Here is a 25,897-nt window from a genome sequence, read left to right on the forward strand (position 1 = left end):
CTGCGCAAGTTCCCCATAGCGCAAGACTGGGACAACACCGTGGCAGCCTATCATCAGGTCTGCCTGCTGAACGAAATCATTTAGCCCCGGGTGCACCGTAGACAGCAGACCCAGATAACCCCATCTTCTCTCCTCTTCCTACCCCCCTCCCTTCTCCTACCTTCCCCATTTCTTCCCCCATTCCCTTTCCCCTCTCCCTCCTCCTTCCCTCCCCATTTATCCCTTCCCCCTCCCCTGCTTCCCTTCCTTCCCTCCCCCTCCAGGCCCCTCCCTCCCTCCCCATCCCCCTTTTAACACCGGTTCCACACCCTTGCGCGCCCCAAGCTAGACCTTGAAATTGACCCTCCTGCCTCCCCTCCTCCCCCCCACTTCCCCTATACAAACACTGTGTTTCTCACCTGGAGGCCCCCCCTTCACAGCCACGGTACCATGCATGTTGTTCAGGATTATTAGTTTTCTTTTCCTGCAAAAGATTTGAATATACGACGCAATTATGACTCAATTCCTTTTACACAGTACCATAGAAATAACGCAACTGGTGCCAATACCTGCTCAATCATCAGACGCAAGACGGGACCGTTTGACACTTTCAGCAAGCGGCTGTTGTTGATTTGCGATTTCTCATATGTACAAGATGTAGTAAGTTTCAATGGCACAGTAGTGATGTATATGCTGATTTGCTTTCATTCTAACACCTTTGACTTGTAACCAGAAATGTGCCCATGCAGTTGGTAATATATGTAATGATGGCACTGTGCCAGTATCATGAAAATATTTTACATCTATGTACAGTTTGACAGTAACGTGAAACAAAAACTAATAAAAGATGTAAAAAAAAAAAAAGAGTAGTAGTGTCTGGGAGCACTGGAAACTGGGGAACCACTATTTTGTTAACTTTGCGCAAATCAATCACAAAATGATAAACATCTTCATGATCATCAAAAGAACCTGAGGGTATCCGTATAAGAATTAGAAGAATGGGACTATTACAAATATTGGCAGTTGTGTCTTCAACCACTCCTTTCTTAATCAAGTCCTGAATAATTTGCAATAAGGCATGTTCTGCTGCCTGTGGAATTTTATACTGAGGAATACGAGGCAGAATAGCATTGTCTTTTACCTGTATTGAAACCGGTGGTATACACAGCAGCCATACATCTGTATAACCTGTCGCCCACAAAGTGGGTGGCCCATCAGCAAACTCAACGGGATGGGTGGTGCTTCCTTGCGCAAACACTGTTTAAAATCTACTACATCTGGGCCCATTGTCATATAGACACCTGCTGGGAAAAAATAAATTGAAGTATGCAATTTCTTCATTAAATTCAAACCCATCAATTTCTCACCACAATTAGACATCAGCAAAAATGACAAATCCACAGTGAAAGGACCAATAGTCAATGCAAGGGGTCTTGAAATGAGGCTTACAACCGGTACACCAGAGAAACGTACCAAAACATTATTATGGCCAGAAAGACCAGCCCCAGGGACCATATTTCGAGACACCAAACTTGTTGTCGCACCTGTTTCCACCAAAAATTCCTTAGTCGAACCTTGCAGTTCCGCTGTTACATAAGGACCACGCTGGTCTACAGGTATCAACTCTGTCCCTGGCTGTCCTAGCTGTAAGACATTGCTGTCACTTCTTCCATACCATTATAGTACTGTACATCACAAGGGTTGTCAAAGTAATTATTGTCAGAATGACCCTGTGAGGCTGGAGCATTCTGAGCCCTATTAGCCCCACCTGCTCCACGACCCAGTGCACAAGAACCTCTTCCTCTAGGGACCGCCAACTTCTGCAAGAAGCATGGGACAAAGCAAAGCAAAGCAATTGCAAATGTTTTAATCCCAGAGACGGTCCTCAGACTGCACCAAAATCAAACCAACATTGTACCGTATCCACAAAGAACCAAAATAAACTCAACTGGCATATGCAGATCAAGTGAACTAATTCTCCACTGCTGACTTTTCAGACAAAACGATCAGATCAAAGGGTTTCGCTGTTTAGGACTCCAGTCGGGATGACTACTGGGCGGGGCACTGTCTGGCAGGATGGAAGGGGCAGCTGCGAGCAATCAATGCTCCTTATACAGGGATCCCTGAACCATCAGTCTGACCCGACGATGGCCTCGACCCCCCCCCCCCTGTTGAAGGGGATGAATCACTCACACAAAGGAGTTTCTGTACAGGCGCCAACTGAAGGAAGTGGGCGATTAGGGTCACCCAGGTCACTCATGACCATCTCTCAGCCTTCCATACCAAAAGAAGAGTTGGTCCGACAATAGAAAATACAAACCAATATCTGTTTATTCAATTGCACTCAGAGTGGAGCCCAGTCTGGGCAGTCGCCTAGGAGTGCTGCAGAGGGACTGACATCAGCAATCATAAAGATACTTTTTGTACATTTCAGGACCAACAAAGGCATGCCCACAGTGGAATGTTCCAAGCAGATGCAGCATAACAGTGAAATACAAAAAATAAGTTTTGATTTTGAGGCCGGGCACACACTATCTACTATTGACGGTCGTTATGCTCTTGCACGCCACTAGACAAGGGGGAGGAGACCTATATTTAAGGGGAAAAGTATGCTCTAATAAGAACAGTGTATTCATTGGTAAAGCAAAACCTAACGTTGGAGAAACAAAACCTAACAGAGGCCTTTTCTCGGAAATAGCAAAGTATAAGTTTCGATTATAATACAAAATGATGCCAACGTAGAAAATGGCACCACGAATGCTAGCATACATAGACCAATGCGTAAACCTGAATTTTCTATTCTAACAATGGGTGACTGAGAGCCTATGTTGTATGTACTTGTGGCACAGGACATACTTTTCGCCAGATGTGGCACCGTTACATGTATAACACAAGTAGACAACCATTTTTTAAATGGGAGAAATTTAAAGCACAGAAGCATTTTCTGCATAAATTTTCATGATACGGAACATTTTTCTGTGCTTTAAATTTCTCCCAATTTTGAAATGGGATAAAATTCAATGGATGAGTTAAGTTTATGATTATATGGTTTCCATAAAACTCCTCATTTAAATGTTCTCCTAGTTCCAAGCGTCACATTTACCGACATCAGGCATCTTGCTCCCAGTGGCCTGTAGACATTGTGCCATATTTATAACAGAAAAATAGAGCCACTTGTTAAAATGGGAAGAATTTAAAGTGAAGACACATACTATTGTAAAACATCAAGGTGTAATTGGTTTAATTGAAAGTGGAGAAAGACATAAAGACAAAGGGCCCCATTAGGATGACAGGCGGACATTGTCCGCCCGCCACCCTATCGGAGAACGGGACCGCCCGCCATAAGGGCGGGGGTCCCGTGGGGGCAATTAGGATGTGCCCGCCACAGTGGCGGGCACATCCTGTAGTTTTAGCATTGTGGCGGGCGGTGCACTCTGCACCGCCCGCCACAATGCTAAAAATGCTTTTTCACATTTGCATATGCAAAGCGGCAGACACCGCGCGGTACCTGCCGCTTTGCATATGCAAATGTGGGGGGGATACCATATGTACCCCCACTGTGCTCCCCCACCTCTGCCTACACCAGGGGGGCCCGCAGGGGGCCCCTGCAGCAAACACTGCCTTGCCGTCGCGGAAAGGCACCTATAGCTGTACATCGTAATATGGCTGGCGGTGTCCATTGGACACCGCCACCATATTATTCCCTTTCCGCCGCGGTCGCAGGGCGACCGGGGCGGAAAACAGGCGGGCGGTGTTTTTCACCGCCGCCATCCCCCCGCCATCCTAATATGGCGGGGGGCATTTGTGCTTGAGATGTCGGGCGGATTGCCTCCGCCAGCCCGGCGGTAGCCACCGCCAGCCTGGCGGAGGCAATCCGCCCGACATCGTAATGGACCCCTTAATGTTTCATATAAATATTTTTCTTCACTTTAAAGTTCTCCCATTCAAACAAAAATGACAATATTTTTCAGTTCTAAATATGGCACAGTGTCTAAATGCTAGCAGCACAGCATCATCTCTATGATATTGGCGACAACGCTGGGAAATTTTAGACCTTGCTAAATGGAGACTTGATGTTTCCACCAAATAAAAGGGATGGAGGATACCCTGTATGCCACTGACAGAGAGCTAGTGGAGGAATTTACTTGATTTTTTGCTTTATCCTCAGGTGGCAGGATGGCATCTTCTCACCTGACTTGCACAGAGCCACGATTATGGTCATACATAAGGCCACAAAGCCGCTTACCAACTGCAGTTCTTACTGGCCGATTTCATTAGCAATATAGGAATAAAGGTATTGGCCACCATCCTGGCTACTAGACTAATAGGTCTTATGACTCCCTTGGTCCAAAAAGACCAGCCCCGTTTTGTGCTCAAAGTTCCACCAGAGCAAATCTTAAAAACTTCATATTTGGATGGCGGAATTCCAGTCTAGACTAGATCACCCATGTGTTTGTTTCCCTGGATGCCGAAATTACCTTTGATGTTGTTCACTGGACTTTCAAGATACAAACTCTGAGGAAAATGGGGTTTATGTCTACAGTTTGTGGACTGGATTGGCAGCTCTACGAGGAGCCCACCGCAGCTGTAAGAGTCTCCTATCAGGACAGGGTCTCTTCAGAGCTGCCCCCTGTCTCCCCTCCCGATTGGTTTGGCTCTGGAACGACTGGCATGCATGGTTCATACACACCCAAACAACAGGGTTCTTTAAATGAATGGTTCCCTGAACCAAGAAGATTATATCTCACTATACATGGACAACATCCTGCTAATCTGACTCGCCAGGTAGAGTAATTTCCTGCAGTCCTTCAGATCTTTGAGCACTATGGGGCCCACTCTGGGTGTACAATAAACTGTGACAAATCTGTTCCTTTCCCAACTTCTAGACTTCACCGATATTCCTAGGAGGTTACGGGTGAATCGGGAGGGATTCAAATATATAGGCATTTATGCCACATTCGAACAGGAGATGTGCATAAAAATGGTGCTGTCTGAATGCTGGAAGAAACTCCCCATAATGATATTAGGCAGATTAGCGATGTTTAAAATGATCACTCTCCCAAAAATGTTATACACCCTACAAAACCCATATTACATGACGTTTTCGTCAAAATTGACGGTGAATTAGGAAACTACTTTGGAATAACAGGCACCCTAGATTAACTCTCCGAACACCACAATGCAATCCATTCAATGGAGGAATGACTCTTCCAGAAATCAGGGCGTTCTACTATGCATCCCGTTTAATAGCCACAAATGACTGGGGGCACATAGAAGGTGATCACTCCACCTACGTGTTGGAAAGAACACAGTTTCAAACACTCCCCTACCACCATTATGTTTATGGGTGGAAAGAAACAAGAGGCCTGATACCAGCTACCCAATTAAATCTCGATACATGGTGCAGGGCTAGTAAATGTATGGGATGGACTTAAATATCACTAGGGAAACTCCACTATGGGTGGGACTAAACCTTAAAGAAATTGGGATGCTGAAGTGGTTTGAAGACTGGGACCCTTTTGGTATCTCCAAGGTGGGTGACCTGATTGAAGGTGGTGCCTTGCCCATCCCTCCAGAGGGAGTTTCAACTTCATGATAGGCAACACTATAAATATTTTCAACTCGCCCATGCCTGGAAAGTGGTAAACCTCCATGCAAATCTCCCCGGAGTATGCACCCTAGAAGGTAGGCTTCTGATGGTAGAGATGCAAGAGAAAGCAGTCTCTTTCATATATAAAACCATTAACAATAATAAACCTGACAACCTATTGATACTAAGAACTAAATAGGAAATCGATCTTGGTGAATTAAATGATCTAGATAGGGAGGTAGCGATTCAATCCAGACTGAGACTCATCCAACTCAAAATCCTGCATAGAACCTACTATGATAGAGTTTGCCTCCATAAAATAGGTAGAGCAGCTTCTCCGGAGTGCCTGAGATGCAGGGGACAAAAAGTGGATTTTATCCACACACTATGGGCATACCCGGCATTCACTCATTTTGGCAAATCATACTCCTGGAACTAAGCAGAAAACTGCAATACCAGAAGACCCTAAATTTGCACTTTTAGGCATACCCAATGACCAAAACCTCAAACAGATGACACTAAAATTAGTATTGTGTAATTTGTGCTTAGTGATAGCAAAAAGATACCTGACCAATCATTGGGGAGCCCCTGACACACCTACCATGGCTTAATGGAAAAGTGGAATGGACCTGTATATGGCAGCGGAAAATGTAACATAGAAGAGAAGGGGATGCCTGCGTACGTTTCGCAAAGTGTGGGGTTGCTTGATCGATCCCTATGGACTAGATATACAAGATGACTCTGATGCTGTGCCTTTGTCCCAAAAGCTTTAATGAGGATAATTTGATTTGGCATGCACACCAATATGTTGATACACCCATATGTTCTCCCTAATCATTATTGTGGAAATACTGATGTATTGATGTCCTTTCCGATTTGTTTATTTGTTTGTAAAGGGGCCCGTTTGTGCCCCTCTTGTCATGATCTACAAAACCTAATCAGGTGGAGAAGCGTGGCTCAGTGGTTAGAGGCGGCAGACCCGGAAGCTGAGATCGGCTGTGGACCAGGGTTTGATTCCCCGCCTCGGCGGGTCTCGGGCTCAAAAATTCCACGGAGTTGACAATTCTCGCTCTGGTGCCTACTCGACTCACGGGGTCACACTCTGCGACTCTGGGCAATAGCTTGCTTAATCTCCACTACGGCCCCTCGCTGCGGGATGCCTGGCTTTCACCTTGTGGATACCCGGCCGGGGATATCTCACAGGGGAATACCAGGACGGGTTCCCTAAGCAAGCGCCTTGGGACCCCTGGGTCCCTGGGTTAAAGTGCTCTATATAAATCGAAACACATTTACATTTACATTTAATCAAATAAAAAAAAGAAAATTATATATATATATATATATATATATATATATATATATATATATATATATATATATATATATATATATATATATATATATATATATATATATATATTACCTACTGGCGGTCGCCAGTAGGTATATATAGTTAGGATTTTTTCCCTATGGCATTTCTGAAAATTCTATGTCTAATAACTTTAGCGTTTGTGGACGGAATCGGCTGAAATTTTCAGGAAAATGGCACATTTTGTTTCTGAGCAGCTCCTGGAAATTTGGGGGGGGGTCATCAAGGGGGGGCCGAGAAAAAAGGGGGGTCCCAAAACGCGTTTTTCCCATGTTAATTTCCATAGGGCGGTTGGACTCACTTTTAGCCCGAACGGCTGAATGGATTTTCACGAAACTTGGCAAAATTGTAGGGACTGTTAGCCCGATGTGCCTTTGCTAGGTCTCAATATATGTGCTTCAGTGGATTTTGAGAAATTAACGTTTAAATCAAGATATATATCTGTAACAGCGCTCCGGGCAGCGATCCGGTTAGCGAACTTTTCGCGTATCGGAACTTTGCGATGCGAAGCTGATTGGCCCTCCGGTGTCTGTCAACATTCTAAACAGTCCGGAGCGGCCGCCATCTTGTCTCTCGGTAGGATCGAGAGACAAGAGGAGGCCAAAACAAAGGGGGAAATTACCATAAGGGGGCATAGTAGATCCTCGTTGACCCCCTAGGTTTTATGTGGAGGTTTTAAAAGGGCCTAGGAGGGTCCAAAAAAAAAAAAATATATATTTTTTTTTTGCGTGGTAAGCGCCAAGTTCGCGAACCGGAAAGCGTTCTGGGCAGCGTACTTTAAGGATTAAAGAATGATAGACTTTTCTAATACTGTATGTTAATTATTTGTTGTTTTTGTTCGTTTTTTTTATTTATTTATTTATTTTGATTTAAAAAAAAATTATTTATTATTTTCATAGTTCATTAAAACTTCCAGCATTATATCATCTGGTATCTCGTCAAACATGGATGTTTCTGTCTCTTGTAAGGTTTGAATAAATTGTTCGTCAAAAGATTGATCCATAAAATTTTCATCCACATTTTCTTGAGTTACAATGTCTTCGGATGTAATCTCGAAGGAAACATTAGTTTTTTCTTGCTCCCCTTCCATTTTTTTTGCTGTAAATTGCATAAAAAAATAATTATATTAGAAGAGTTAGGGCACTGTTGGGTTTAAGTTCAGACATGTAGTTCTGTTTTTTTAACAGTGAAGTTAAAGTAAGTAAATTCATAATTATAGCAGAGAAGTGTAAGTCAATCAATAAATGTAACAGAGGAGGTTATCTGTATCTATAACTATAGCAGGGGGACAGTAAATAATTATCAATAAACGTTTTTACAAATTAATTTAAAGTGCCACTTACAAATTATCAAATAACTTTACAGGGAGGTGAAAAGGCTCTTGAAATGTAGTTCAGGAAGTAGTAGTGAAAATGGCTGTGTTTCCTTCTCTTCCTTTATATATATTCAGGTATATAACCAATCAAATGTCAGGTAATAAAAATTGTAAATGAAAGTAAAGTTTTCATTGGTTGTCAATTTCAATATTTTAGATGTGTTTTGTGAAGTAATTTACCTCAGGGTATTTAGATAGGTCTACAGGCTAAATGGCTAAATGAAATTTCAATCAAATTTGTGAGAATGAAAGGGATTGTTATGTAGTATGAGCTAATCTATATTTGGTGAGAGTGTCTCTAGTCGTTTTTCTGCTAATTATTTTCCCACCTTTTTTTAGGACCGCTTTCTGGAAAGCGGCCCGGTTAGCGAACCTTAAGCGTCACGGGAGTCCACCATTTTGTGTTTCGGTCGCATTAAGATACAAGATGGAGGGCAAATAATGTTCAGAATGTGTAGAAGGAGGCACGGTAGACTTATCTTGACCCCCTAGGTTTTCTGAGGGTGGCTGAGGAGGCTTAAATGTGCGGAAAAAAAACATTTTTTTAAAAAATTCCGCGAGGTTAGCTTTCGGTTAGCGAACCGGGGAGCGTATTTTGTGGAAAATTAGTGAAAAAAGTTAGAAAAAAATAATAATTGTGAGTGATTAGATGAAGGGTAGCTCTGAGAAGAGCTTTTGGGTTTATGGTACATTTAGGTACTTATAAGTAGGTACCAATGCACATTCTTAAATTCAGAATGAAAATTCTGTTGCCCTCATCTGAGAAGTGAACTCCATCTCCTCTGTAGATATCTTGCATGTAGTAACGCAAGTTATTGTTGTACAGGGAGCCCATTCCATGGTCTCTCATGAAAGCTGAAACAGATTTGTTTACATGCTTCCTCGACTTTTCAATTTGTGGACAAAATTGGTTGGACCACCTCCATTTCTGTCTTTGGCATATATTGGAATATACCAAGGCAGTTTGAGGAAAAAGTGCCATTAATTGCTCAAAGGTGTCCTTTAAAAGCATTTCCAGACCTACCCCTGTCAAAGTGCCCAAATCATTACCTCCACAGTGCACAATTAACAGGTGAGGTTTTGGCAAATGCATAAAGGTTTTCACCAATGGTATCAATTGGTGACATTTTAATCCTCTTTGGCCCAACCACTTAATTTCCACATCTTGTAAATTGAGGTTGTGTAAATTTCTGCTCTCAGCATACCTTTGAGCCCAGTGGATGTAACTATGTCCGACAATCCAGACGTTAAACATGGTGGGAGAAGGTTGTGCTGCAGTCAGATGAAGTGTGGTAATGAAAGGGCAGTTGAAACAGTAGGAGTTTGTAAAGAAAAAAAACTGTGGATTTCCAATGCTAATGATTCATTAGCAGTGATTGGTGTATTTCCATTTCTGAAAACAGAAAGTTAGGGTGCATGGATGTGTTCTTTGAAAGATGTAATTTGAATGGTCAAGGAAGAAACTTTTAATGAAAGATTGCACTGGATACGCAGGTGTACTGAGAGTTCAGAGTTCAATTGAAACATTGTTGTGTGAATTTGCAAACATGAGAGGTCTTCCAGGAGGTCGTTGCTATGGAAAAAAGGCAGAGAGGGCAGAGGGGGGAAGGGTTTTGATTTGAAAAAAGTGAGGGAAGAGTTATGATTGGCTAATATGAGAGATATGTGAAATGAATATCTGTATTTCTGTGCTTTCAATAGCTGCAGACTCTGGAGTGCATCCTTTTTCTTCTGCTGAAGACAATTTGGTGTATTTCTGAGACTGTTTTCAAAACTCAAAAAGTATTTGCTAAGGTGAGAAAAGATTTATTTATTTTAGATAGAGAATAGTATGAATTAAGGAGAAAATGATGAAGAAAGCTGTGTTTTTAAACTGTGGCTTTGTCTGTAGTGATATAGAAATAGATTTTGTTACTTTGAGAAATTGTAATTGCATATTCGGTGTAGCATTCTGGAATGCAGTTATACCAGTTATTGTTGTATATGAAGCCCAGTCCATGGTCTCTTATGTAAGCTGAAACAGATATGTTGTTTATAAAAATAATTTTTGAAATCAATTACATTTCTGCATATGTACTGCTAGAGCTTCATAGGTTGTTTTGGGTCATATTTATAAGGCATTTGAGTGTCTTTGATGTTATTTTTCCTTTTTAAATGGAAAGCATTCCTCATGGGGCAAGTGTCTTGTAAATACCCTCCCACCTGCGCTTGGCAAATTTAGATTTTGATTATGGGAGTTACATAGCCATGTTAATAATGTCGAAAAAATGGTGCTAGGGCATTCCAGAAAACGCTTTCATGTGTCTCAAGGACATTTTCAGTCATTTCCTCTTGAATGCAGGTATACAATTGATTTATATGCTGTGTTTAAAATCGATTCTTTTCTATGATGTTATTTTTTCCTTTTTAAATGGAAAGCGTTTCTCATGGGGCCCTGAGCAGTTCTTAGCCATGTTATTTAATGGGAAGTGGATAACATGGCTAAGAGCATTTGCTGGATAATGCATGAATATCGCTGACTTTTCAGCGATATTCATGCATTGCGGCCGTTTTTTTTCGCATTTGCGAGCAGTTCTTCGCCATGTTATTCAATGGGAGGTGGATAACATGGCTAAGAGCATTTGCTGGATAATGCATGAATATCGTTCACTTTTCAGCGATATTTATGCATTGCGGCCGTTTTTTTTCGCATTTGCGATAAACCTTGCTAAGGAGAAAATGATGAAGAAAGCTGTGTTTTTAAACTGTGGCTTTGTCTGTAGTGATATAGAAATAGATTTTGTTACTTTGAGAAATTGTAATTGCATATTCGGTGTAGCATTCTGGCATGCAGTAACACAAGTTATTGTTGTATATGAAGCCCATTCCAGGGTCTCTTATGTAAGCTGAAACAGATATGTTGTTTTTAAAAACCATTTTTGAAATCAATTACATTTCTGGATATGTACTGCTAGAGCTTCATAGGTTGTTTTGGGTCATATTTATAAGGCATTTGAGTGTAATTGATGTTATTTTTTTCCTTTTTAAATGGAAAGCATTCCTCATGGGACAAGTGTCTTGTAAATACGTTGCCACCTGCGCTTGGGAAATTTAGATTTTGATTATGGGAGTTACCTAGCCATGTTAATAATGTCCAAAAAATGGTGCTAGGGCATTCCAGAAAACGCTTTCATGTGTCTCAAGGATATTTTCAGTCATTTCCTCTTGAATGCAGGTATACAATTGATTTATATGTTGTGTTTAAAAACGATTCTTTTCTATAATGTTATTTTTTCCTTTTTAAATGGAAAGCGTTCCTCATGGGGCCATGAGCAGTTCTTAGCCATGTTATCCAATGGGAGGTGGATAACATGGCTAAAAGCATATGCTGGATAATGCATGAATATCGCTGACTTTTCAGCAATATTGATGCATTGCGGCCGCTTCTTATCGCATTTGCGAGCAGTTCTTAGCCATGTTATCCAATGAGAGGTGGATGACATGGCTAAGAGCATTTGCTGGATAATGCATGAATATCGCTGACTTTTCAGCGATATTCATACATTGCGGACGTTTTTTATCGCATTTGCGATAAACCTTGCTAATAGCAAGGTTTATCTGCGATAAAAATCGCCGATGTGCGGCGATAATTTTTGTCTCTAAAGAAGTTATCGCTAGTGGTTGGTAATATACCCCCGCGTTTTTGGTTGCAGGAATCGGGAGGCGGGAGAGTAGCACTGAAATCAGTACTCTTACGCCTGAATCGGGAGGGTTGGTATGTGTGGATTCTCTACAGCTGGGGCTAGGTGATAGCCTGGGACCGGCCTGGCATCTAAAATGGCTACCGTGCACGACAAAATTGTGGCATTGTAAAAAAGACAAGATGGAGCAGACAATGTTTATCAATAAGGATTCATTTATAACGAAATATTTTATCGCACTGACAAATTGGTTGTCAACACTTCCTGATTTCCTTCGAATCGAACGTTAACAGACGTGCCGCAGCAAAGAAAAAAAAAAAGCTCACGCAGAGCCGCTGGAACACATGTATCAACATATATGAGCCTTCTCAGCCACCCTCAGAAAATATAAGGGATTAGGATACGTCTCCCGCACCCCCTTATACTTAGTAATTTAATTAAAACGAAGCACAAAATGGTGTCCCGCACCCCCTTATACCTATTCCCGTTTTGCCAGCAGTTTGCGGCCCAGTGCGGTGTTCGGAAAGCGCTTCTACCGTGAAAAATATATATTTTTTATTTTCCCCACGGGACCCTTTAAAAACCCCAACAACATTCCTAGGGGGTCAAGAGGGGTATACCTTGCCCCCTTTCATTAATTTCCCCTTCGTTTTTCACTTCTTCTTCTCTCTCGATCCTACCGAGAGATAAGATGGCGGCCGCTCCGGTCTGTTTAGAATGTTGACAGACACCGGGGAGGCAATCAGCTTCGCATCGCAAAGTTCCGTTTCGCAGGTGGGAGCGTATTTATAAGAAACTTGCACCATGAAGAACGCTTTCCATTTAAAAAGGAAAAATAACATTATAGACACTCATATGCCTTATAAATATGACCCAAAGCAACCTATAAAGCTCTAGCAGTACATATCCAGAAATGTAATTGATTTCAAAAAATCGTTTATAAACACAGCACATAAATCAATTGTATACCTGCATTCAAGAGGAAATGACTGAAAATGTCCTTGTGATGCAGTGCTGGTGCAAAAGATTTTCTATGTTAAATAATAAGTAGGGCGTTAAGTTTTTGATGACTGTTATTCATTTACTGTTTGGTAATAGTGGTTAATAACATTTTTTACTATATTTTTCCACAGATTCAACTGCAGATCTTTTTTAAATTTGAAAAATGCCTACGAAAAATAGAATTAGAAAGGCTAGAAAACGTCAAAGACAGCAGGATGATGTTTTATTGCAGCAGTCCTCTTCCCCAAATACTTATCAAAACACCAAGAAAGCTCCGGGTAAGAGCACAAAATCATTCTTAAAAAATATTTTTTGTAAAAAAAGTATTTTTCGCCAAAATGTTTCAGTTCAGAAAAAGAAGAGTAATTTAAATGGAAAGGAAAGACCCATCAAAAATGTTATTGGTAGAGGAAGAGATAACTCTGTGCATGATAGTAGAAGGAAACAACAGTTTAGGGACATTCGAAAACGAATGTTCCGTAACAGGATAATAGTTAATTTATTAAGAAATATTAAAAAAGGCCAACAGAAAGCGGCATTTTATAAGAAGAAGAAAAATGTAGAGAAAATTATTGATCATGCTTTTGAAATTAAGCGAAAGTTGTTTATTTTGGTAATCAATAGAATTAGGAAACTAAGCAAGGTAATTTCTGATTTCAAAACAAACAGTAGATGGAAGAGAGTAGTAAATCGTAGTAACTTTTGTGAAGTTTTTTCCGGAGAATGGATGCATAGTTCAAGTTCTGAGGCATTTTTTAATGAGGAGAGTTATTTTCAGGATAATGATTTGATGTTTGCAGTTGACACCAGTGGTCGAGCTTATGAAGTGAAGGATGGTTGTCCAGTTGAAAAGGAAAAACCTGTGACAACAGAGACAGAAGAGGTGCTAAGTGATGAGGTTTTAGGAAGACGTCCTAAGGGTCCTGTGTACATTTGGAAGTGTAGTTCTATTTGCAGTGTGCGACAGGTTTCCATCAATTTGCTTTGTGATTTTATACGGACATTTAATAAGAAAAGTTTGAAGCAGAAAATGAAGTTGTTGCAAAATTTAGATCCTTGCAGAGTGAGACAAATGACAGGTTTGCGTGGTCATTCACTGGCTTGTCTTTCCAGGAGAGTATGCCAGAGTGTTTTTCATCATTTCAGGATGCTAGCAGTGCATCATAATAAAGTGAGAAAATTAGTGAGAATGTTGTATTATGCTAAGAGTCCAGCAATTATGCTTAAACAATTATGTGCTGCTCTTTTGCATGGTTCTGAAATAGATGTGAAGAATATTTGTGAAGAAATTGAGTTTTGTTACTTTAGTAGTAAAGATGAGAATGTTCAAATTGACCCTGAAGTAGAGGTTAATGTTGAAGATAATGTACAGGTTTCCAGTACAGATAATTTTCAGAAGGAAATTGCCACTTTTCAGATGAAATCAAGTGAGAGACCTAATTTCACTTGTGTATGTTGTCGACACACTTATTATAAGAATCAGACTAAAGTAGTGGATTTATATGCAAAAAGTGAAAGGGAAAATAATAGTGAATGGAAGGATTTTGCCACATACTTGATGGTAGAAAATTATTTTGATTTAGGATCGGATCAACCTGTGTGTACTTATTGTTGTAATAAATTAAACCAAAACCAGATGCCTGCTAGGGCAGTTCATAATAATCTGGAATTGGTTGAGATTCCTTCTGAATTGAAGGATTTAAATACTTATGAATGTATTTTGATTCAAAGTATCCATCCCTTTCAGGCTATTGTAAGAATGGAGCCAAAGACAGGGAAGTTGCCTCCAGCAGATTTACAGAGAGGATTAAAGGGAAGAGTTGTTTATTTGCCTCTAGATTTGAACAAAAACATTAACACAATTGGAATAGAAAAAGTGGAAGAGGAACCTCTGGTTATCTTAGTTAATGGGGTTCCGACAAAGAATAAGAAAATTTGGCAAGATTTAGTGGATGTTAGGAAAGTCAAAAAGGCAACAGTGTATTTGAAGACAAATAATAAGTACTATAAGAATGTATATGTTGCAGAAGAGGAAGTAAGTGATGAAGAGGATAGCGATTTGTGTGCTGGCCAAATTGAGAAAGTAGAAGCCTCTAAAAGTGAAGAAATATATGAACATTATAGTGTTCATCCTTTGCATTCCAAGGAAGTCATGGGGAATGCTATTGAGTTGTTTCAAATGAAACAAGCTAAAGGGAGTCCCATTCGTGTTTGGGAGGAAAGTTTGGAAGCTCGGTGTTTCCCACAGCTATTTCCCACAGGTCGAGGAGGAAGATATGATGAGCGACCTCATCAAATTCCTGCATCTGAATACCGGACTTTATGATTGTATGCAGACGATCCTAGGTTTCGTCAATGCATTCCCTATTTGTTTCATCTCCTGTTTGAAAGCGATCTGTCTGGACTGTCATATGCAGTGAACCACATCTTAAAAAGTGGTATAGAGATGCGAAATATCTCGGCAAGGGACTTTATGCATAAAGTCAATGTCCAAGACAGTATTTTGGATTCTCACTTAATTAATCTCATGGCGTGTCAGCGTGGTACTAATGAGTACTGGTACCGTCGTCATGGTGATTTAAAATGTATGCTGAGGAACTTAGGAACTCCGACATGGTTCCTCACTCTGAGCTGTGCCGAGTATGGCTGGGAAGACTTACTTGAATTTCTACGAGAGGCAAATGGAAATATTGAAAACATTGAATTCAAGACACCTGGAGAACTGTGTTCTTTGGATCCTGTGAATGTATGCAGGTACTTCAATCATAGATTTGAAGCTATGATGTCTTTCATCACAAATAAGAAGAATCCACCTCTTGGAGAGGTGTTGGATTTCTTCTGGAGAAAGGAGTACCAAGCAAGAGGGTCTCCTCATATACATATGTTGTTGTGGATCAAGGATGCACCTAAATTTGGAACAGATCCGGATGACTTAGTGATGAATTTCATAGAACAGTATTCTACGTGTGCTGTTCCAAACGCAACGGAGAAGAAAAGCCTAAGAGAACAAGTTCTACGTTTCCAAAGCCATCGTTGTGGAAAGTACTGTCGTCGTAAATTCAGAAACAAGGACAAGTTCTACACCAAATGTCGTTTCAACTTTCCACGACCGGTGATTTCTAAAGGAAAAGTGAACAGTTTGATGTCTTCACTGCGACATAATGTGACGAGGAAATCACCCAAAAATACATACAATTTGAAAAGGAACGAAGAGTCCAAGTACATCAACGACTACAACCCAGTGATTTTGTCCATGTGGAATGCTAACATGGATATACAGTTTGTGGGTGACAACTGTATGGCTGTGGCTCGGTATGTGACATCTTACATCACCAAAAAAGAAAAGACAGAACTGAAGGATATGTGGGAGGACATTTCCCATGAAAAGAGCCTCAGCAAGAAGGTGTACAGTTTCAGTCTGAAGATGTTGTCGCATCGAGAAATCTGAGCTTACGAATGTTCAGATCGATTGTCTTCAGCAAGTCTCTATGCCAAATCCAGGAGTATTGTTTGGGCGAGTCTTGGTCTTGCTGCAACGCGAAATCGGGTTCTAAAACCTGTCCGGGAAATTGAATATTTGGCAGAAAAGGAACCAAACAGTACCGACATTTTGAAGACCAACATGTTGGATACATATTATCCAAATCGAAGCAGTCACCTTGAGAATGTTTGTCTATATGAGGTTCTACAAAATTATATATTCAAGAGGAACATCAAAGAAGATATTGAGAAAGGAGTGTATGCTGTAATTGGAAGTGAGGGATGCCTGGTCAAGCAAAGAAAATGCCAATTAGTAAACCATCGAAAATTGAGTGGCGAATCTCCAGAAAAAAAGGAGTTTTTCTATTTAGCACTTTTGCAACTTTTCAAGCCTTGGCGTGCAGAAGAGGAACTGCTTGGAGATTTCCTCTGTTACGAAGACTCTTTCACTGCTGCTAAGGAGACCATAGAATGTCCTGCTTTTCCCAAATATCAAGAAATGCTAACTTTGGAAATTGAGCAGGAAGCAACGATTGCAGCCGAGATTGCCAGAGACAGTTCTCAGGACAGTCAGAGTTCTGTTTCATTGAGTCAAGATCCACTTGGAGGACCTATTATCGAAAATGAAGCTGCCACTGCTATGAATGAAGTGGAAAGAGCCATGGCACATGCTCAGGAGGATTCAGCTAACTTAAAAGACTTGGAAAAACAACTCAACGTTGAGCAGAGGAAAATATATGATGAAGTTACGAAGCAAATTGAGCATGGATTAAGTCATGAGAAGAAAGAGTGCTCATGTACATCGTTGAAGCCTGTCCTACTGTATGTGAGTGGAGAAGCGGGAACTGGAAAAAGTTTCCTCATTAAAGCAATTTCATGCTATCTGCAGGAAAGGACTGAGTCATCGCTGTCTTGTGTTGTCACCGCTCCTACTGGACTTGCAGCACATAACATTAAAGGTATTACTTTGCATCGTCTACTGATGCTGCCGGTGGAGCATGACAACAAATTACAATATCACAAGTTATCTGGGGATGCTTGCTGTGAAGTTTCAAGAGTCTTGAGGAAAATGAAACTACTTATCATTGACGAAGTAAGCATGGTTTCCAATGTCATGCTTGCCTTTGTGCATTTGAGAATGCAAGAAGTACTTAAAACTGAATATGATGTGTTATTTGGTGGCAAACACATCATTGTTTTCGGAGATCTTCTGCAGCTGACACCAGTAAAAGGAGAACCTGTGTTCAAAATACTCACGCATGAAGATACCAGGAAGTGCCTAGGGAGCATTGGCAACGTCAATATATGGTTAAACTTCAATTATGCTGAACTGCATGAAAATATGTGTCAGGCAAAAGATGAAGATTACAAGAATATTCTACAAGATATTAGAATTGGAAAAGTGACCGAGCATGGAAAAGAAGCTTTGAATGCACGATTACTTTCAAATTTATATCCCGAACAAGAGATTGTGGCTGAGAATATTTTTCAGAAAATTACTGAGAAGAAATCCGGAATATGTTTGATGCCAACTCTTGTAGAATGTGCCATCTTCAACAACAAAATGTTGAATTTAGAAAAGCAAGAGATTGTGAAACTTGAAGCTATTGACAAAATAGAGCACATGGGATCAACAATTATTTTGTCAGAGAATTTGAAATCAAAATTGGATTCATTAGAGAAGACTATATCTAAAACAGCGGGTTTTGAAAAGACTTTGAATGTGTGTTTAAATTGCCGAATCATTTTGAGAAGAAATTTACATGTTGAAAGAGGTCTGGTAAATGGATCAATGGGTAATGTTGTTGATTTTGAGAAGTACAGAAATAGAGATGGAATAGAATTTTTAAAAATTAAATTTGATGGCATTGAGGAAGTACAGCTAATTGGTCGTTGTTCTGCTAGGTTTTTGCTTGTTAAAGACTTATATGTTCGCCGTAAACAGTTTCCTGTTTGCTTGGCATATGCGGTAACAATTCATAAATCGCAAGGTTTAAGTGTAGACAGTGCATTGGTGAATATTGGCAGTTCTGTGTTCAAGGAGGGTATGGCATATGTGGCATTGTCACGAGTAAGAACTTTATCAGGATTGTACTTGATTGACTGTGATGTCACAAACATTTGTGCGGATCTAGATTGTGTTAAGGAATACAATAGGTTAAGAAGAGAGTATGCGCCACATTTGCCTCAATATCCTTTGTTTGAGAAACGTGTGGTAGGCCGCAAACGTAGAAATATCACTAATAGTAGGGAGGTTGTTGCAAAAAGACTAAAAGTCAATGAACCGAAAATTGTTTGCAGAAAGAAAGTGGATTCTGTTGAAGATGTTGTCGGTTTTCAATTTGAAAACAGTTCTGGTGTCAACTGCTATGCAAATGTAGTGGTTAATGTTCTCTTTTCACTAGAGAGTTTAAAAGAACAGATTCTGTTGAATTCAGAACAAATTTTATGCTGTTTATTGAATTCTGTTTTCGAGAAATGTAGCAGTGATCGAACAAAAGTAGAAAGTGTGTCTGAAGTTCGTTATCTGTTAGATGAATGTTCAGGGCAAACAGACTTCTCTGAAAATAATCAGCAAGATTGTCAGGAGTTTTTAATGTATATGCTTGATGTATTGCAAGATGACGGTGTAGATGTAGATCACCTGTTTGGGCTTTCTTATCAATGGCAGCATGACTGCGAGAATTGTAGGGTATCATGTACTACTACTGTAGACTCAGAAAGATTTATATATTTAACTTTGCCAGACAGTAAATCAGTCTCCTTTAATAAGCTAGTAAAAGCAGCTGATCACAACATGGAGTGTAGCCAATGTAAATCTGAAATGATGTCAACATTATTTATACGTAGATATGGACAGTATGTCATTTTAATGATTCAACGATGTAGGCCTGATGGATCAAAATTGTCAACTTTAATAAAATTTTTTGTGGCTTCTCAGCTTTCAATATCAGGAAGGACTTTTGTAACTGTAGCAATTATCTTTCACGATGGTCCTTCAACAACATCAGGACATTATACAGCTTATTTAAAGTCTCGAAACGGCTGGTCATTCTGCAATGATTCCGTTGTAACTTTCAAAAAAAAATTGCCGTTTGACCTTAAAAATTCTTACCTGGTGTTTTTAAAACCAAAATTTTAATGAAAGAATTTCGGGATTTCCTGTGAAGAATTGCAAAAGGTTCATGAAGTAGAGGGAATGTAAGTCTGCAATGCTGTCTAGATTATTGGTCCAAAACTTTTAATTATAATGTCAATTTAAAAATCCAACTATATAAACCTGATGCAAGTAAGTCTGCTTCATAGTAAGCAGTATCAGTGTCATAGGAAAAGGAGAACATGAGTGACAAAGAAGGGTAAGATATTAGTAGTCCAGGATTGTAAAAATAATCTTAAATGTATTCTTTTTGAAAGTTGCGAAAATAGAAAATGTCGGGATTTGATTGGAAGAATTACAAGAGTAGCGAATCGCGGCAACATGATTTGGCCTAGTGGAAACATGTGATAGAATGAGAGAAGTCTTTTCTTCTATGTAACATATTTTTCGTATCGATGGAGGTTTTCTTTCAGAAAGTGGCGGGCTGAAAATATTTATAGCACAACAGAGTGAATGCTGTTCATAGGAGATCCTTCGACGTCATTGAAAGTAAGTTAATTTTAAGGAGTTTTGAAATCAGATTTCTTAGGTTGTATGGGTTTTTTAAACACAATCATTTTGATTGTGTTTTTTTTTCCCCGCTGTTACATGATGAATACGTTCAAGTCACTGATTTAAGTGAAATTTGATACATTCTGAGAACAGCAAAAATAAACCATTTAACATGTATAATTAATGTTCTTCTATTTGTACTTATGATATACATTTAGAAATGTGAGGTAGATATGGAAAAACTGAGTCTTCTGTAAGTGTCAATTTTAATGCTTATAGTGCTGTATTTCCGGGTACTGTTTTTTAAAAAAAAAGGAATAGGTCTCACCTCAAAGAAAGCTCTTCAAAGCACACATCTTATTTGCATCCTGAAACTATCATTTAAAATATTAGAGACAATTTTATGATGGCTTTACATCTTTTTTGCGCTGCTATTGCATCACTATTGTGAGACATCAGCAGTGCAAAAGAAGTACCATGTTCCAAAATAGGTCTCAGTTCATCAGCATGAAGATACTGTTTATTTAAAATATATATCTTTAGGATTGTGTAGGGGACGTAGAGAAGCAGAGGCTTCTGTAAATGTCAAAATTGTTGAAAAAGTGTTTCTTCTTGAACCTTTTCCCTTTTCTTTTGTAATTTTTAAATACATGTAGTAATATTTTTGGAAATGTTTGTTTTCTCTTTTACAGATTGAAAGTATGAAAAAATATTTAAAAAAGGTAACAAGAATTATAAGGTAAATGTTTTCGACTCTTTTTACCCGCAATGCACTGCTGATGATGTCACTGACCATGTCATGAATTATGTAATAAGAGGACATGATTTACTTCATTGGTACGCCTTCACATGCTTTATCTGCTCTGTATTCTTCAACAAGTGTAAAATTGTTCTGTAACCCTGAGTAGGTCTCACCTTAAACAAACCTCACGAGACATCACACCTTATCGTCATCCTGAATGAATAAATAGATCTATTAAACACTATCTCTGATTTACTCTCTATAGCTGTCTTTCTTTTTACATTACTCTCTGTTTACTTCCCTTATACTAACTCTTCTTTTTTTAAAAAAAATATTTTTTTTGGTTCGCTTCAAGTTCGCGAACCGGGCAGCGAACTTGAAGCGAACCAAAAGAAATAGAGCTTGCTAGAGTGTTAAACATTCTAGCAATTTTATTTGGAAGGGGAGGTAGTTCTGAAAAGAACTTTTTTTTATGTTTTTGTTGTTTTATTTATTTTTTTTTTTTCTGAACATTTTTAGTTTTTTTTGTATTTTTAGAACAGTTTTATGTTTTTTTTGTGTTTTTCATGGAGGGGAAACAACAAAAAAACAGGCATCGAAAAGGGCTCAACAGGAGCAAAGAAAAAATTACTGCTTGGGTGGGTTAGGGCAGTTATGGTTTTCATACACCAAGTTTATTAAGTTTACACTCATGTTGCCACATGAGAGCATAGCACCACAATGTATGCACGTTAACTTCATGTGCTTGAAGTTTGGCTGTATGTTTGGCACAGTTTCCTGTGCCTCTCTTACAGTCAAATTTATATTAGAAGTTGATTTGGCCACAGGAGTTGTCGGGGGATTATCTTGCAGATCCCTTAACTCTGCCCGGCTGTAATTTAATGGATGCCACCTGACCATATGGCGATGCATAGTATAGTTGCCCATACTATACTTTTTCTCTGTGCCTCGAGATAATCTTTTTTTGCAAATTAGGCAGGTGGCATATTTGGCATTAACCTTCTTCTCCCCTCGAAGAATTGAGAAAAATTGCCAAATGAAACTTGTTTTCCTTCCGGAAACACGGGGCAACTCCTGAATAAATTCAGATTCATCAGTGTCCTCTTCTTCAAAGTCGTCTTCTTCCTCCTCTCTGTTTGAGATGAATTGAGATGGTGGTCCTCTCTTGTCATGAGGAGGTTGAGGTGGTGGTGGGGGTCCACCAGCTGAAGCAAAGATAGAAGCCATTGTAATCAAAATGGAAAATGGTCTTTCTCTCACCAAGATGAAAGTCAGAGTGAGGAAAGAAGAAGGGGTTTACGTGATTTTGGAAAAGCAAAAGTTCGGAACCAATGAAAAGTGTTATTTTTAGGTCACATGACCTAGTCATACATCATTTGGAAACCAAAAGTGAAATGAACCAATGAAAACTTTGATAAACAAGTCACATGACTTGTTCCGCTCACGTTACGCGGTGCGCGCCGCGTCCCGCATCGTTTCCGGTTCGCGGTCCCGAGCACTTTCGGGAGCGCTAAAGCGGCGCGTCATAAGACGCATTCGCGACAATGATACGTCGCGCTTCCGCGACGAGTCACAGTTCCGCTAACGTAACGGTTACCGGTTCGCGTACTAGATCGTGGCATCAAGATGAGCTAACGGAAAGCTTCCCGGTTCGCTTACCGAAAGCGAAGAAAAAAAATATTTCAATTAAAATTATCAATAAACATGTATAATATATTTTGGGTTTTAAAGTAGAATACATTTTACAGCTACAGATGTTAGTTTTTAAAAAACCAATGAAATTCACAGAAAAAACCATAGGTTATAGTCCATATATAGTTAGGAATTTGCATTTACAAAACCTTGAAAATTCAATGAAAAAACCATTGGTTATAGAACATATATAGTTAGGAATTTGCATTTACAAAACCTTATTTTACTCGCATAAAACCATTGAAATTCCATATATAGTTAGTTGCGCTAACTATATATCGCGCACCCGCAATCCACTGCTGATGATGTCACATATTACATCATTCATGACATGGTCAGTGACATCACTGATGACATCACTGATGAAAACTCAAATGACATCACTGATGACATCTCAAATGACATCACTGATGACAGCTCAAATGACATCACTGACAACATCACAGATGACATCTTTCATGTGTTAATACGATGAACCTCTACAGACTCTGATATATCCTTAGATACACTCAGTGAAAACAGACACTCATAGATTGTCACTCATCCATGGAGTTACTCATACACCTAGACAGTCATGCAAAGAATCAATCACACCTCCAATTCCTCAACTATACAGTTATACACACCTTACTTATTGAAACATATTCTAACACATATTTACTCTCTTATATAATCCCTAATAAAAGTTCACAATGATCCATACAGCCACTCACACATTCACTGGCTCTAATGCACAGTTATTTATATATGTCAACTCTCACATGGAGTGTGTTTTACATATGTACTTACTTTGACATGTAGCACTGAGATATCCATTCACTCACCAATACACTCATGCACACAGTCAACCGCCCATACAGCTGTTTCCACATGCACTTTTGAAACCATACATCTAGTGAATCAACTGCTCACACATCTATGCACAGAGTCACACACCTCCCAGCCACCTCCACACACACACTTACTCTCCCATAGAAATACTTAGGCAACCAATCAATAACCCATATAGTTACTCATATAGCTACTGATTAACACATGCAGCACTTCATAGAACAACAGATATAATGATGCACAAATTAATACAGTTTAATCACTAACCCATGCACTCAGTGAGACACATTTAATCACTCCCTGATACAATCAGTCATGCACCTACTAAATCCTTCATCCAGACATTTATACATCCACTCATTCTTCAATATGTAAGACATATTTTAACTTTACAGAAACATACAGTCACTGGATGTTGTGATCAGTGATGTCATCAGTGATGTCACTGACCATGTCATGAATGATGTAATATGTGACATCATCAGCAGTGGATTGCGGGTGCGCGATATATAGTTAGCGCAACTAACTATATATGGAATTTCAATGGTTTTATGCGAGTAAAATAAGGTTTTGTAAATGCAAATTCCTAACTATATATGTTCTATAACCAATGGTTTTTTCATTGAATATATATATATATATATATATATTTTCCAACACATACCACAAAATCTGCCGAACTCCTTTAATGACGGGTGCTTCCTCCGTGCATGTGGCGTGCACGAGTTAGATTACCAAACACATTTCCCTCCATTTAGGAACGCCATCGGAGCACACACAGGCTTTGCTTTAAAACATTTATTTCATCCAGCATGACGCGTTTCGGCCGCTAGGCCTTTATCAAATGCTATATATATAGGCATGTGAACAAGGGCTGCATAGCCCGAAACGCGTCATGTTTGGTTGGTAGCGGAAAAACCGGAAAATAAATATACTTACCCGAATGCTGTGGTCTGTCTCCTGCTTCGCCGGACCTGTGGGATTGGAGGTGGTTTCCTGGAGTTACTGTCGATATATATATATATATATATATATATATATATATATATATATATATTCACTGAAAAAACCATAGGTTTCACACCAGTTATAGTTAGGAATTAGCATTTAAAAAACCTATTAAATTCACTGAAAAAAACATAGGTTTCACACCAGTTATAGTTAGCATGAAGTTTTACTCCCATAAAACCATTGAAATTCCGACGTTATAGTTAGTTGGACTCACTATAACTTGCGCGTGCAATGCACTGCTGATGACGTCACATATTACATCACTCATGGCATGGTCAGTGACATCACTCATGACATCACTGATGACACCATCCAGTGAATGTGTGTCTTTCTGAAAAATAAATATGTTTTATATTTGTATTTGTAAAGGTCGATGGAAGAATAAATGTTTAAATAAGTGTGTAAATGGATGTTTTTTTAATAAAATATTGATTGGTTAACAGGCTTATAAAGTGTATCTTAGTGAATACATATATTAGCGAGTAATTTTTAAATATTTAAATATATGTATCAGTGTTTCACTTAGTGTATAAGTGGCTGCATGGGTTGGTGACTGACTCACTGTTTGTATGTGTTTTGAAGACAGCATATGTGTAGGACTGTATGGGTGGATGAGTGTGTATATGTGTGTGTTAGTAAGTGAATGCCTGCCTTACTAGTGTATTTATGAGTAACTACATATGTTTTAATCTAGTATATGTGAGTATTGATGTATATAAGTGAGTATATGTGAGAGTGAGAGATTGAAAGAGTTCCTGTTTAAATAAGTATGTGTTTCTATAAGTGATTGTTTAAGAGAGTAAGTATGTGTAAGTTTCCATAGAAGTAATGTGCTAGTGTGTGTATAGCTGTATATGCAAATAAATCGATGTTCAATAGTTTATTTGCATGTGTGAGTATGTGTGTGAGTAACTTTTGGATGACTATTGGTGTGTAACAGGATGTATATGTGTATCACTACATATGATGAGTGAGTATATGTATGAGTGACTATATAGAACTGTTGCTGAATGAGAGGGTGTGTATATAGATGGTGGAATTACTGAATTGGTTGTTGTAACTGGTATGGGTATCTCCATTTTTTTGAAAATGTTAGTTTCTATTTTTGAATATGTGTTTCAAGAGTTACATTATACTGAAAGGAGGTCTGTCAGTCTGTCACAAGGATGGTGTCATCAGTGATGTCATGAGTGATGTCACTGACCATGTCATGAGTGATGTAATATGTGACGTCATCAGCAGTGCTTTGCACGCGCAAGTTATAGTGAGCCCAACTAACTATAACGTGGGACTTTCAATGGTTTTATGCGAGTAAAACTTCATGCTAACTATAATTTGTGTGAAACCTATGTTTTCTTCAGTGAATTTAATAGGTTTTTTAAATGCTAATTCCTAACTATAACTGGTGTGAAACCTATGGTTTTTTCAGTGAATTTCATAGGTTTTTTAAATGCTAATTACTAACTATAACTGGTCTGAAACCTATGATTTTTTCAG

This window comes from Lissotriton vulgaris, chromosome 6 (genome assembly GCF_964263255.1).
Source record: "Lissotriton vulgaris chromosome 6, aLisVul1.2, whole genome shotgun sequence".
In the NCBI taxonomy this organism is placed as follows: Eukaryota; Metazoa; Chordata; class Amphibia; order Caudata; family Salamandridae; genus Lissotriton; species Lissotriton vulgaris.